This window comes from Takifugu flavidus, chromosome 6 (assembly GCF_003711565.1).
Source record: "Takifugu flavidus isolate HTHZ2018 chromosome 6, ASM371156v2, whole genome shotgun sequence".
Taxonomy (NCBI): Eukaryota; Metazoa; Chordata; class Actinopteri; order Tetraodontiformes; family Tetraodontidae; genus Takifugu; species Takifugu flavidus.
This window is the reverse complement of record NC_079525.1, coordinates 6,211,889-6,223,507: the sequence shown is the minus strand read 5'-3', so window position 1 is coordinate 6,223,507 and position 11,619 is coordinate 6,211,889. Positions and strand designations below refer to the sequence as shown.

General features: G+C 47.4%; 1 long non-coding RNA gene across 1 annotated transcript; it reads right to left on the bottom strand.

Moving 5' to 3' along the window:
* Nucleotides 1-3,422: 3,422 nt before the first annotated feature.
* On the bottom strand, nucleotides 3,423-8,429 carry LOC130526931 (uncharacterized). Its single transcript, XR_008950896.1, has 2 exons — nucleotides 7,838-8,429; nucleotides 3,423-6,022 (listed from the first exon to the last, which is right to left on the bottom strand). It is a non-coding gene; the product is annotated as an uncharacterized LOC130526931 (long non-coding RNA).
* Nucleotides 8,430-11,619: the final 3,190 nt, after the last annotated feature.

Below are 11,619 nucleotides of genomic sequence, written 5' to 3'. Positions count from 1 at the left end.
AAGCTCTGGGAAAGCCTCAGACCTGTACTGAAGCACAGACATCTGTGTCTATCTGACTGAATTGGAACAGACAGGCAACAAAAACCTTTACAACGTGAAGTGACACGTTCTGACTCCGACGGCCAGACTTTGCTGAAGTCAATAAAAGGTAATTAAGTGTTGGAGCGAGGTGAAAGCTTCAGGACATTATTTGACCTTGTCAAGCCATAAAGGCATATAGACCCTCTGCTATGCAAACAGATAAAGGCTTTCATCTGCCAATCACCTGTGACTGACAGCTGGTTGCTGGGAGTAACTGGGAAAAGCAACTGGAATCATGCTAATCGTTTCCCTTCAGCGTTATGTTACAAAGAGCCTCATGTCCTTTTCACAGGGCCTCACACCGAGCTCAAGAGCAGAATGTTGGGGGGTAATTGGTCTTGTAGGGGGCTCTTGTGTGGCTTTTGTATCCTGGCGTTATTATATTTTGAGCTCTTTTCTAAAAGCTGTCTGTGTGGACAAAAATCAGTGATTTTCTGAGACATTAAGGGCACATTTGAGCAGAAAGGAGCAGGTGCGTGAGGGTCCCCCCACCGGGAAGCCCACTACACCGAGATTATTCCCCCTTGCTGCTGACCTGTCCACTGGCTCTATGTAAACTGGGCATTTCTTTCCCTGTGTTCCCACTGGGTGAGGAAGACACTTCAGGTTACAGACTGGGGTCTTCGAGCTCCTGGTCACAACTTTAACAATAACGCATATTTCAGGATGGGTTCTGTAATCTGGCTCTGAACTTCCCCAACGCAAGCGTCTCACCCTCAAGGTTTGCTGTTCATGGAAACTGTTTAACTGTTTAACTATTGTTCAATTACTATTAAAAGCCAAAGATTTGTGATTTAGCGACCTGTCATCTGGGTGTTTAGAGAAGGTCCAGAGGGGAAATAAAGCCAAGTGTGAGAAATCCAGGCTGGATTAGGCAGTGAATCATCCCGCAGACTCTGAATCCAAGACCCATGTTGCGCTTGAGGGCCCTAAAGGCCGTAATCACGGAGCTGCAGCGTGGAGATATTTTATCACAGTGACCACGCTTAGGTACGTGTGTGTGAGTCTGAGTGTGTGAGAGGGCCTCAAGGGAAACTTTAGTTCCAGCCTGCTTCCCATTTCCCCTCAATCAGAAGAAACCGTGGTCCAATTTCACCCCCCTGCTTCCTTTCACCACCCCCAGCCTCAGCTAATTGGGGTTCCAGATCGCTGCCACATGCACCTCTGGTTCATTCTGGTGTGAGTGTGTGCACGGATGTATGTTTACATCCACCTCGACGGGGTCAAGGAGATGTTCCCTGCCCAGGTTACTATTAAAACGCTGACCCCCAGATCGAGTTTCAGATTACCAGATTGCCAAATGTTTTCCATATGGTTCCATATTCATTCAGAGCTCCTTGGCCAATGTTCTGGTCTGGCCCAAGTCCTCCCACTCTCACCCAACTACAAACACAGCATGACATATAGCACACAAATGGATGACCTCATGTCTGCTAATGCCTTTCAGACCTTTCTCTCTGAGAGCTGGAACACTGACTGAGCAGCCTGTTTGCCTTCAACCTGCCATAAATTAGGAAAAAAAACACATTTTTTTTAGATTTCTTGTCCTGTGGTGAGAGTAGAAACACTGAGGTTAAATCAGAGCCTTTCTTGATTACTAATTTGTTACTAATGACACCCTATTAGCAACCATTTTGAGAGCTATTGAAGAACTATGAAATATGGTGCAATGATTTGGAGCTGAGCTCAGGCTGGCAGGTGGAAATGAAGACGTAGAAGCATAAAAAAATGGGAAAAATCATCCACTGAGCCTACTGTAAAGATTCTTGTCCCAATCCCAGTTTGTCTGGTTCTCCAGGTTTGGTCCTGGTGGCGAAGATAAAATCTCTGATCCTGACTCGTGAGGGTTTGACGAACATGCCAGATCTGGGCTCAAACAAATGACACAGACATGCGAGGAGTCCAGGAGGACACTCGAGGACACGGCTCTTGTGTATGTGTAAACAGGAACTTGACCTTCATCCTACTGAGGATCTGCACCCGAGCGGTGATGTCATCCATAACTTCAAAAACAAAGAAAAAGGAGCGAGGGCGGCGGAGGCGGCGCCATTTATCAACACCGTTCGGAGCCAGATTGGTTCCTCTGGTCCAGGAATGCAGCCCAACCCCGTCTAACTGTTCCCATGCTGCAGGTGGGAGACTCCTTTATAGATGAAATAAGGAGAAAAGGAGTAAAAGGTAAAGAAGGTAAATGAGAACACAGAAAAGTCAGACGGGAACTACAAAAGTCGGTGATTTGATTGTTGTCTTTGGGTGTGAGAACCGAACTAACGGCCTCCTGCCCCTCTACAACGACCCCTTACCCCCAGCTCATGGGCGGCTGGACATCATGGTGTTACAGTCACTGTTGACCGGGGTTTCACTGGCGAGTGACTGAGCATAAAACAATATTTTTGCAAGACTCGAATCACTTTGCGGCTCCAGAAGTCGAGCTAAAGTAGAAAAATCAACAATCAGTCACGCAGAAAGACTTATTAGATACTGAGGGTTGAATATGCAGCGGCTCCTTCGTGTGTATGTGCACGTGTGTCAGACAAGAGGTGTGAAATAAAACCCTGGAAATGTGAATAAAACAATCACAGCATTTTTCACTGTGTTTGAACAGCTGGAAAACTGCAATAACAATGTCAGTGATTTCTCTTTTACACACACACACACACACACACGCACACACACACACCAGAGGGTTAGTCCTGGTATTATCTGCCATTATTTAACTCTACAGAGGCAGTTTTCTCTCCCTCTGATGAGATTCGCTCCCCGTGGGCTGGTAATGACCCGCTTCACCTGGTCAGAACCTTGATTGGGGCTTGACAGCAGGTTGTTGCTAATATGGACCAATCAGGCGTTAGACCACGCCTCCCTGAACGCTTAAATAGAGGCGGCGGCGGGCACCAGCTGAAATCTCTGGTGTGGTTAAACTGGTTTGGGATTTGTTTTTGTTCCTCATGAGCTTGTTGGGTTGGGTGGTGATGTGAAACGTTGCTAAAAAATATCAAAGTAACGCACAAGAACCCAAACTTTGGGCTGGTCGTGGACGTTTGGACCCTCCCTCCAAACCAAATGGCAGATTTGTTCTGGTTTGAATCAGGCTAAACTGCGAATGCCAACCCGCTCCAAATCTGCACTTTCACCCCTCGTTTGGTTCCATCTGATCAGAAACAGATAACTGCCGTTTTAAAAAGCCCCTTGAATCGAATCCTTCCGATTTATATCGAGCTGTATTGATGAAATCCAGCTGGCAAACGTGGAACCACATCATTACTTCTGTCAAAACACGTGCCTGTTCATGAGGTGCCCTTCCTCTTTCCCGGTCAGCTATAAATACTCAGAGACAAAAGTTCTCACAGCCTTTTATGAGGGTCGGACGCACTAAAACCTTTACAGCAGCTCTTCCCTCTCTAATTCTGTTTGCCCGGCTCGTATAACCCAGATTTCATTTGTTGTCGGACCACACGCAGGTGGGAATCGCCTCACAGCCTCTGCTTCAGGTGTCTCTCTTTGCTGATGCTGGTTTATGGTCCCCTTCAGGAAATCTGCAGGTGTTCTGGCCTGAAATGGGAACTAGTAAAAGTTTAAAACATCATATTCCTCCAGTAGCGGCAGGGATTACACACCTTGGGATGGTTTTTCTACAGTTTCACTAAGTTCAATAAACAGTTTCGGGTTGTTTTTTAATCCTAAAGTCCCTTATGAATTCTGTAATCTGGAGGCCCGATTTGATGTTTCTTTGGAATACGGAGAGATTGGAGGCTGATCTGTCTCTGAACTCCTGCTGAACTTTAAAGAATCCTCCACCAGTCCCCTCCAACCATCCACACCAGCTAAATATTTAACAGATGCAGCATTCAGAGGCTTATCTTACGGCACCACGATGGAAGATTTACTTGTGATGTGCATGTCGGGAATATTTTAGGGAACTGAGGGCTGCCATGATGTGCGTGTGAGTGAAACCCCCCGCCAGGCGATCCATCGCACTCCGAAGCGCTAACCACAAACAGATGCCCCCCTTTCCTCCCTCTCCATCCCTCTCTTTCTCTCTGCCCCCCTCCTTTAATCAACCTTCTCACACTTTCACTCATCGCCTCTTCGTCATGGTAACCTGCGAAGTTCGTCTGCAGCCGGGATTTGTTGAGAAGGTGTGTGGAAACACACACATCATGGTGTGGTGGTGCGTAATGAGAGGATTTTGTCAGCCCGTGTGTGTGTGTGTGTGCGTGTGTGTGTGTGTGATGTTTGTGTGTGGTGTTGGAGTGTTTACAGTGGGCACCCACATGATGATCATGACTAATCCAGTTAATTTTCCTTCCATTTCAAAGACTCATTTATGCCCACGTGCCCAACTGACACGATTCTGTGTATTTTCCCTTTTTTTCCATCTTTTCTCACTCCGTCCCACAACACACACTCCGTCACCTGCATAAACCAGACCCAGGCTGCCGTTTGGAGGACATTCACACCCCAACCCTCCCCTTCATGAGGGGAACCGCTTAGCTTTGTTAATCAGCGGCTCAGTAACTAGTTTCCATAGAAATTTTATCGCCACCAATCAGGCTCGATGCGTGTTGAGCTTCCCGAGATTCCAGACAGGGTCAAGTTCTTGTCATAGTTCCTGCATGGCTGCAGGCTGCAGGGTTTAATGAATTTGTACTGGTGTTCACGCTAAAACACATGACGTGCGCGCGTGTGTGTGTGAAGTGGTTTTATAATTGAGGTTAGTTAGGAGGGTTCGGGTTCTGAAGAATACACTAAACATCCAGAAAGACCCGTGTCGGAGAGGAACAAGGGACTGTGCTGGGACTGTGCTGACCTCTGACCCACTGTGTCACCCATTAAAGGTTTATTAAAACACTCTGAGAGTAACGACACGATTGAGATTGGGAATGTTCTCTGGAAAGCTGCATCCTTTTTAGCCTGTTTTCCTGCTCTGTGCAATCATTTTGGTGCAACTCCAGGCTGGATTCTGTGTTTGAGGGTCAGAGACGATCTTGTTCAGGACAGATGTGGCCACAGTGAATCATTGAGGACGTCCAGGCTTCATTTCCCTCCGAGCTGCTAAAAATACCTGTTTGCTTGAGAACGGGCGGGCGGGCGGAGGTGGGTGGTCTGTTGCTGATACCAGAGCAACTTTCTCATCAGTGTTGTCTTTCAGAGCTGCGGAGAAGATCAACAGCTCCGGTTGCTGAGTCAGAAGACTCGCAGAGGACATCCACCTCCATTAAACAGGAAGAACCGATCCACTTCCTGTTGACAGCAGAATGTATCGTTGTTCTGATCACTTTTCCCCACCTGTTCCTTGTCTGCAGCAGAATAATGCAGATCAGGTAGAGAAATCAGTTCAGAAAACCATCTGAAGCAGGCTCACAGTGTCTGGAACTCTTTGTTCCTGGCCTTTTTCTACTCCAACAAAAATAAGACCGAGCTTTGACTTACTGCGTCCAACTTTCTGTTCTCTTCATCTCCACCTTTCGGGACTTTCCCTCGTCCTCGTCTCTGCTTCCAGATTTTGTCCTGGTTTGTGAAAAATCTCCCCTCTGGATTTAAATGCCTCTTTCCACCCACACAACCTTCTCCACCCATTTGCTGGTTTCATTATTTTCCTTTCATGGGTCGTTTCATATCTGCGGGTTTAGGGGAACGGGTGGAAGCCAATGTCTCGATACGTCACATTTCAACGGTTGAGTCAGAGAAGTACAGTAAAGTGTCCATTTCCTCCTTCAGAAGCAGCAGGTTTTAGGAGATTTAGCCATTTTCCAGTGGTTTTGGGCCTCTGCCCTCTTAGTCCCAGTTCAGCTACCGGACAAAAAGAAGCACTGAACCTGTCTGTCTCAGTAAATATTCCAGTGTCTCCTCACTGGACTTTAGAACAACATGGAGCTGGAATATCCTCAAATCTCAATTAGCTTGACAGGAGTGATGGATTGACCTCCAGCGGACACATCTGGATGCAACGACAGAAACATGGGTCAATATCCATTGATTTTTTTAATCCAAATGTTAAAAGTGATAGTTGTGTAAAAGACATATCAATAAAAAGTGTTAATTTATCGTGAAACACTTATTTATCATGTGGCAGCAAATTTAGAACCTTCATTTGTAGAAAGTGTTGGGCGGCCTGTTCACCGGGTAGGCGTTTGAAATGTTTTTCAAGTTGTTCTGTCATTATTCTTCCGTATTTTTTTATAATATGACTCCGAATTCCAGTCAAGACGTCCTTAGTCAGACTGTGGATGCGGTGATGTGGATTTGGAGGACTTGACTCAGAGATGAATGTGTGAAGCCACTGGCTTCCTGTCAGTGTCAGGGGGATTTACAAGCATTGGTCTTTTACTGTTTACTGTGTGCGTGCGTGCGTGTGTGCGTGCGTGTATCTGTGTGTATGTGTGTGTGTGTGTGTGTGTGTGTGTGTGTGTTGGGGGGGTGAAAGGTGATGGGTGACACTTGTGCTCCCTCAATCGTCCTCCTACTGGCTCCATCACAGGGAGATCGTGGGAAGATACCCCCACAAGCAAATCCAAACACATAAATAAAATATGATAGAAGAACAAATAAACTCAAAATTTTGACAATTACAATGTAATCTGAGCGTCTCTAGTCCAATACAAACCCCGCCTCTGCTGATGGAGCCAGGATACGTTACATTAGACAGTGAACATTGTCTGGCGGGCTGTTTAGCAGCTTTAAACCCCCTGGTAGCAGAACAAAGTGGCATCTGAGGGATGAGATCGCTGTTTCCTCATGTCACAGGCCGCATTTACATGGAGCTGGTTTTATTCTCTACTTTATGTACGTGCCAGCAGGTCAGGGTTAGTCCTGGTCCTGGTGGAGGAGCCGGAATCACCTAAAGAGCCGCGTATCAGCAGGATGGCTGGACTGAAGCACAGTTTTAGGGTCATTCAGAGGTCTGACTGCAGCATTGTCCCTGCCTCTGTGTGTGTGTGTGTGTGTGTGTGTGTGTGTGTGTGTGTGTGTGTGTGTGTGTGTGTGTGTGTGTGTGTGCCGCACGAGCAACTAGAGTCCACCTTTAAATAAAGAGAGGTCAGTTTAAAGGACACGGCCTGGGATAGTCCAAGATTGTGGATTTAGGACAAATCCGTTCTCAGGAAAAGGTTCACAAGATGGAGCCGCGATGCCGAAAGCGTCACACTAGCAGTTTTCTGTGAGCGTGCAGCAGGGAAGGCGTGGGCATCCCACCTCGAGGGGAGTGGGATGTTTTCTCTGCAAAGTTTTTACAGGGAGAAGAAAATGAGGGCAAAAGTGAGAGGCTGGGAGGAAGGAATGAAGCTGGGAGAGGGGCCGAGGAGCGAAGGAGAGGGGCCGAGTGTAAACACTGAGGCCCGAACGTGTGCGGGGGTGTCAGGGTGAAGCCTCCGAAAGATAAGAGTGATGGAGGAAAAGAAGAAGACAGTTTTCAACAAATACATCCTCATCCCTAGAGATCCTAACTCTAATTTTGGTTGTTGTGCTGTTATCTTTTCTCCTCCTCGGTGTTCCAGATCCCTCTCATGGTCATAAATTTGAAAGTAGACGACTCGCAACTCTGCATTTGAGCTGCACCTGGCCGCTTGTCAGTTGCTACTTTCGCCTTCGATCTGACATGTAATTAACCTGCTCGGACCGTCGGGCCACAATGAGAGGCTAAAGACAAAAACTGCCATCAGAGATGGGAGAGAATGGAATAAAAGATGGCAAATGCAAAATGGGGGTTGAAGGACTGAGTGCAAAGGGACCTTAAACTGTAAAAAAAGTCACTCACCCACATAAAATGATGACAACCACCGGGAGAAAAGGAGCCACCGGAAGATCTGAAGGTTGGCCGGGGCTTCTGCCGCGCTCGCCAATGATTCCTACCGTTTCACAAAAGCCAGTATTTTCTCTTTATTGACCTGGGAACGTTTGCAGGGGAGGCGCTGAGATGTTTGTGAAGGGCAGGGAGATAAGTGGACGCTGGGATGAAGACTTCCAGCAGCGTCAGATCCAGGTGCTCCGGACATGTGGGAGGAAAAGTTGGAGAGGAGGACTCGGAGCCGCGTCCAGGAACACTTCCACGGTCCAATGTGTTCCGCTCACAGGGAGTAATGCGCTGATGTTCCCAGTCTTACTGACCTGAAGGCATTTCGTCACCATCGCCACCATTCTTCCGGATCTGGATCCGGATCTGCTTCTGATCGTGTGCAGTTTGTTTTTCCAGTTCCTCCTCTTCTTGGTGAGGTCACAGCTCTGTCAGGTTGGCGGCGCGCTGGTTGCCGTCCCGCAGCTGTGGAGCATCAGGCTGGAAATCCCCTGGTCCTCGGCGCAGGGCCTCAGAGAGAGAGAGAGAGAGAGAGAGAGAGAGAGAGTATGTGTGTGTGTGTGTGTGTGTGTGTGTGTGTGTGTGTGTGTGTGTGTGTGTGTGTGTGTGTGTGTGTGTGTGTGTGTGTTGAGCTTGGCCGGCGGTGTGTGTGTTTAGGTGCCGGCTTGTGTGATGGAGATATTTGAGTATCTGCCGTGTTTGTGTGCGTTTTTGTGTGTTTCAGCTCTGGATCCTCTCAGCCCGGCATGCGGTTGCATGTGTGGCCTGCGGCGAGGTGGCGTGTGGCGTGAAATGTGTGCGTTGGCCGGGGAGAGGACACCGAAGACTACAGAGATATCATTCTAGGTGGCGTGTGTCTGAATGCTCTGCGGAGCCAGTGCTCTTGAAAAAGGTTGATAAATTAGCAAAGATACAGTTGTGCAACATCCTGTGAAGACCTGTGTGCGTGTGTGTGTGTGTGTGTGCAATGACATCACGATGTGCCGGTTAGGGTCCAGTCAGAGACGACCCCGAGCCATCAGCAGATGTCAAACACAGGCACTTTTCTCTTCTGTCCCCATTTGAACTGTCAGCATCCTGTTAGCAAACGACCCGCAATTGTGGCCAAATCCTCCGAGATGTGAAAAACAAACCTGGTGTTTTTGCTGCAGCAGAAACCACCAAGAATGTCCTGAACGGAGGTTTTGCCGCGCCGGGAGGAAGCAGGCTGAGCTGATCAGCGTTGGTGGTCCTGTACAAGCACCTGCGCGGGGATGATGAAGCAGAACTTGTCACCCTGGTGGCCTCACGCTGCCACTTATTTCCACTTTTTATCCTTCTTTTAGCTCTGTCTATTGTCCACCAGTTCCATTTTCCAGTATAGTTTTGGGCCGTCTGACTGGTGGCAGCTGTGGTGAGAGCCTTGGAAAAGCCAGAGTGATGCATGAAAAATGAATTTGCAGGATTTTCAGTCATTTTTTGGCTGGCTGATTATTTGCCACCATTTTGTCCAGTAAATGTGTTAAACGTGTTTTCCTGACATACACACACACACACACACACACACACACACACACACACCACACACACACACACACACAGGACGTCCTGGTCGGTTTAGATCTTTTTATCCGACACATGTTTTCCAGGCTGGACTATTGTAATTCTTTATTATCAGGGTGTCCAAACAACTCTTTAAGAAGCCTCCAGCTGATCCAAAATGCTGCAGCCAGAGTTCTGACAGGTACTGACAAAAGAGATCACATAACTCCTGTACTGGCATCTCTTCATTGGCTTTTAAAACCCTTCTTTTGACCTACAAGGTCCTCAGAGGCCTAGCTCCATCCTACCTGGAGGAGCTAGTGACACCTTACCAGCCCAATAGACCGCTATATAAATAAAGATTGATTTTATTTGATCTGATTTTGAGCATTCCAGGACATCTTATCTGGAGTTGATCAACATTTATCACCTTTTTCTGATGTTAACTCAATGCAATGAACAAGATTTCAGTCCTGATCGGGACGACTGCCGGATGGATTCTTCACATTGAAATTCAACTTCCCCCCCGAGAATCGCTTCATCTTCTGCTCATCACTCCCACGGTCTTCTCTTTCATCCTCCCTGTCAGTAAATATGATCACTCGCTTCTTCCAGCACATTAAAAGTCAATAAAACCCTTTGTCATCACATTGATAATCAGTCACACAATGAGCTTCAAACAAACCAGAACAAGAATTATTTTTCTCTCTTGGTTAATTCCATTCTGATTTAACCCCCCTCCCCCATTGAAAGCTCGACCACAGTTCACCACAAAATTTCCTTGATTTTGACTCACATGAGTCGCTGCAGCTGAAGGAAATGCATGAAAACCGACTCCTGTGGGCCAAAATTTGCCCAAAATGACCCTTATTTGGCACCATAACATCCTGGAGACAGTGGATGACTCTTAGTTTTTCACCCTTCATAGCAGGAAACCCTGTTACTGTTTATCAGCGACGCTCTAAAATCTAAAAAATTCAATCATCTTATGTCTAGACCATGATCTCAGAGCTTGACTATTAATGAAAAAAGCCAGATTCCTATTAGCCGGAATCATGTGCTGCTCATGATTGCTGCGGAGAGCATGGAACAATGTCGGCGCCACTTGTGCGTCGTCGGAACGGCTCGTAAAAAAGTCTGCAGGCATTTTTGTGCCGCCTGAATACTTTCTGAAATTAACTTTAGTTTCTGTCAGACAAAAAGACATTTTGATGAAAGATCTGTTGTATGTATGGAAATAGTGGCACTGTGTGTGTGTGTGTGTGTGTGTGTGTGTGGTGTGTGTGTGTGTGTTGTGTGTGTGTGTGTGTGTGTGTGTGTGTGTGTGTGTGTGTGTTATACATTATGGGCTGCATATGAGGCATGACAGGACTGACAGCAGAGGGACTCTTTTGCTCCTAACAACAACCAATAAAAGCAGCGGTTTATTATTTTCCCCCACAGACGTTTTCACTCACCTTCTTCGTCTGATTGATAAGGGGCCTCCGGCTGACCCACGGCGATATCCCCACTTTCGTCAGGAATTCAATCACCATGGCGGCGTCACCAATGTGTCCGCGTAGGAACTGGGCTCCGATTGGCAGGAGACGGCAGTTAGGCAATGGCGAGCGAGTCTTCGGGGAGCGTTAAGACGCTATAAAGATGTTTTCTTAATGTTAATCACAGTCCAGCGAGCTGTTTCCCACCTCCTCCAGACAGCGAGGCTGCTTTTGGAGAGCAGCCTTGAGAGTTCCTGACTTGGGTGAATGCAAAAAGCCAACCTTAATATGATTTACAAAGAATAACACCAAAGAAATTAAATACAGGGGGGAAAAAAACAGGGGAAAGTAGAACTAGAAGGAAAAACAGGCTGCCTACGCTACTTATTTTTCATGCTCATGTTTCAGATGTTCATTCTGTGCGTTTATGTCTGACTCCTAAAGGAAAAGGTGTTGTTTCTGAAGTGGGTGCCCCCCCCCCCCCCCCCCCCCCCCGCAGGGGCCCTCAAAGGAAACGGGCAGGGGTGAAACCAGTTGACTGTTGCTCACATTCTGATCGGGGTTGTCGGGGTCGGGTGACGGTGCGACTTGACTGTCTGGGATTTGCGTTGGGCTCCCAGCTGAAAAAGTGACTTAGAAAACAGGAATAGACGACCCTGACACCCCCGGCCCTGAACTGAAGCCTGTGTTAGCCCCAATGAGCATTCCTTATGTCTAGCACAATTGTCACATTTAGCATAAAGCTAA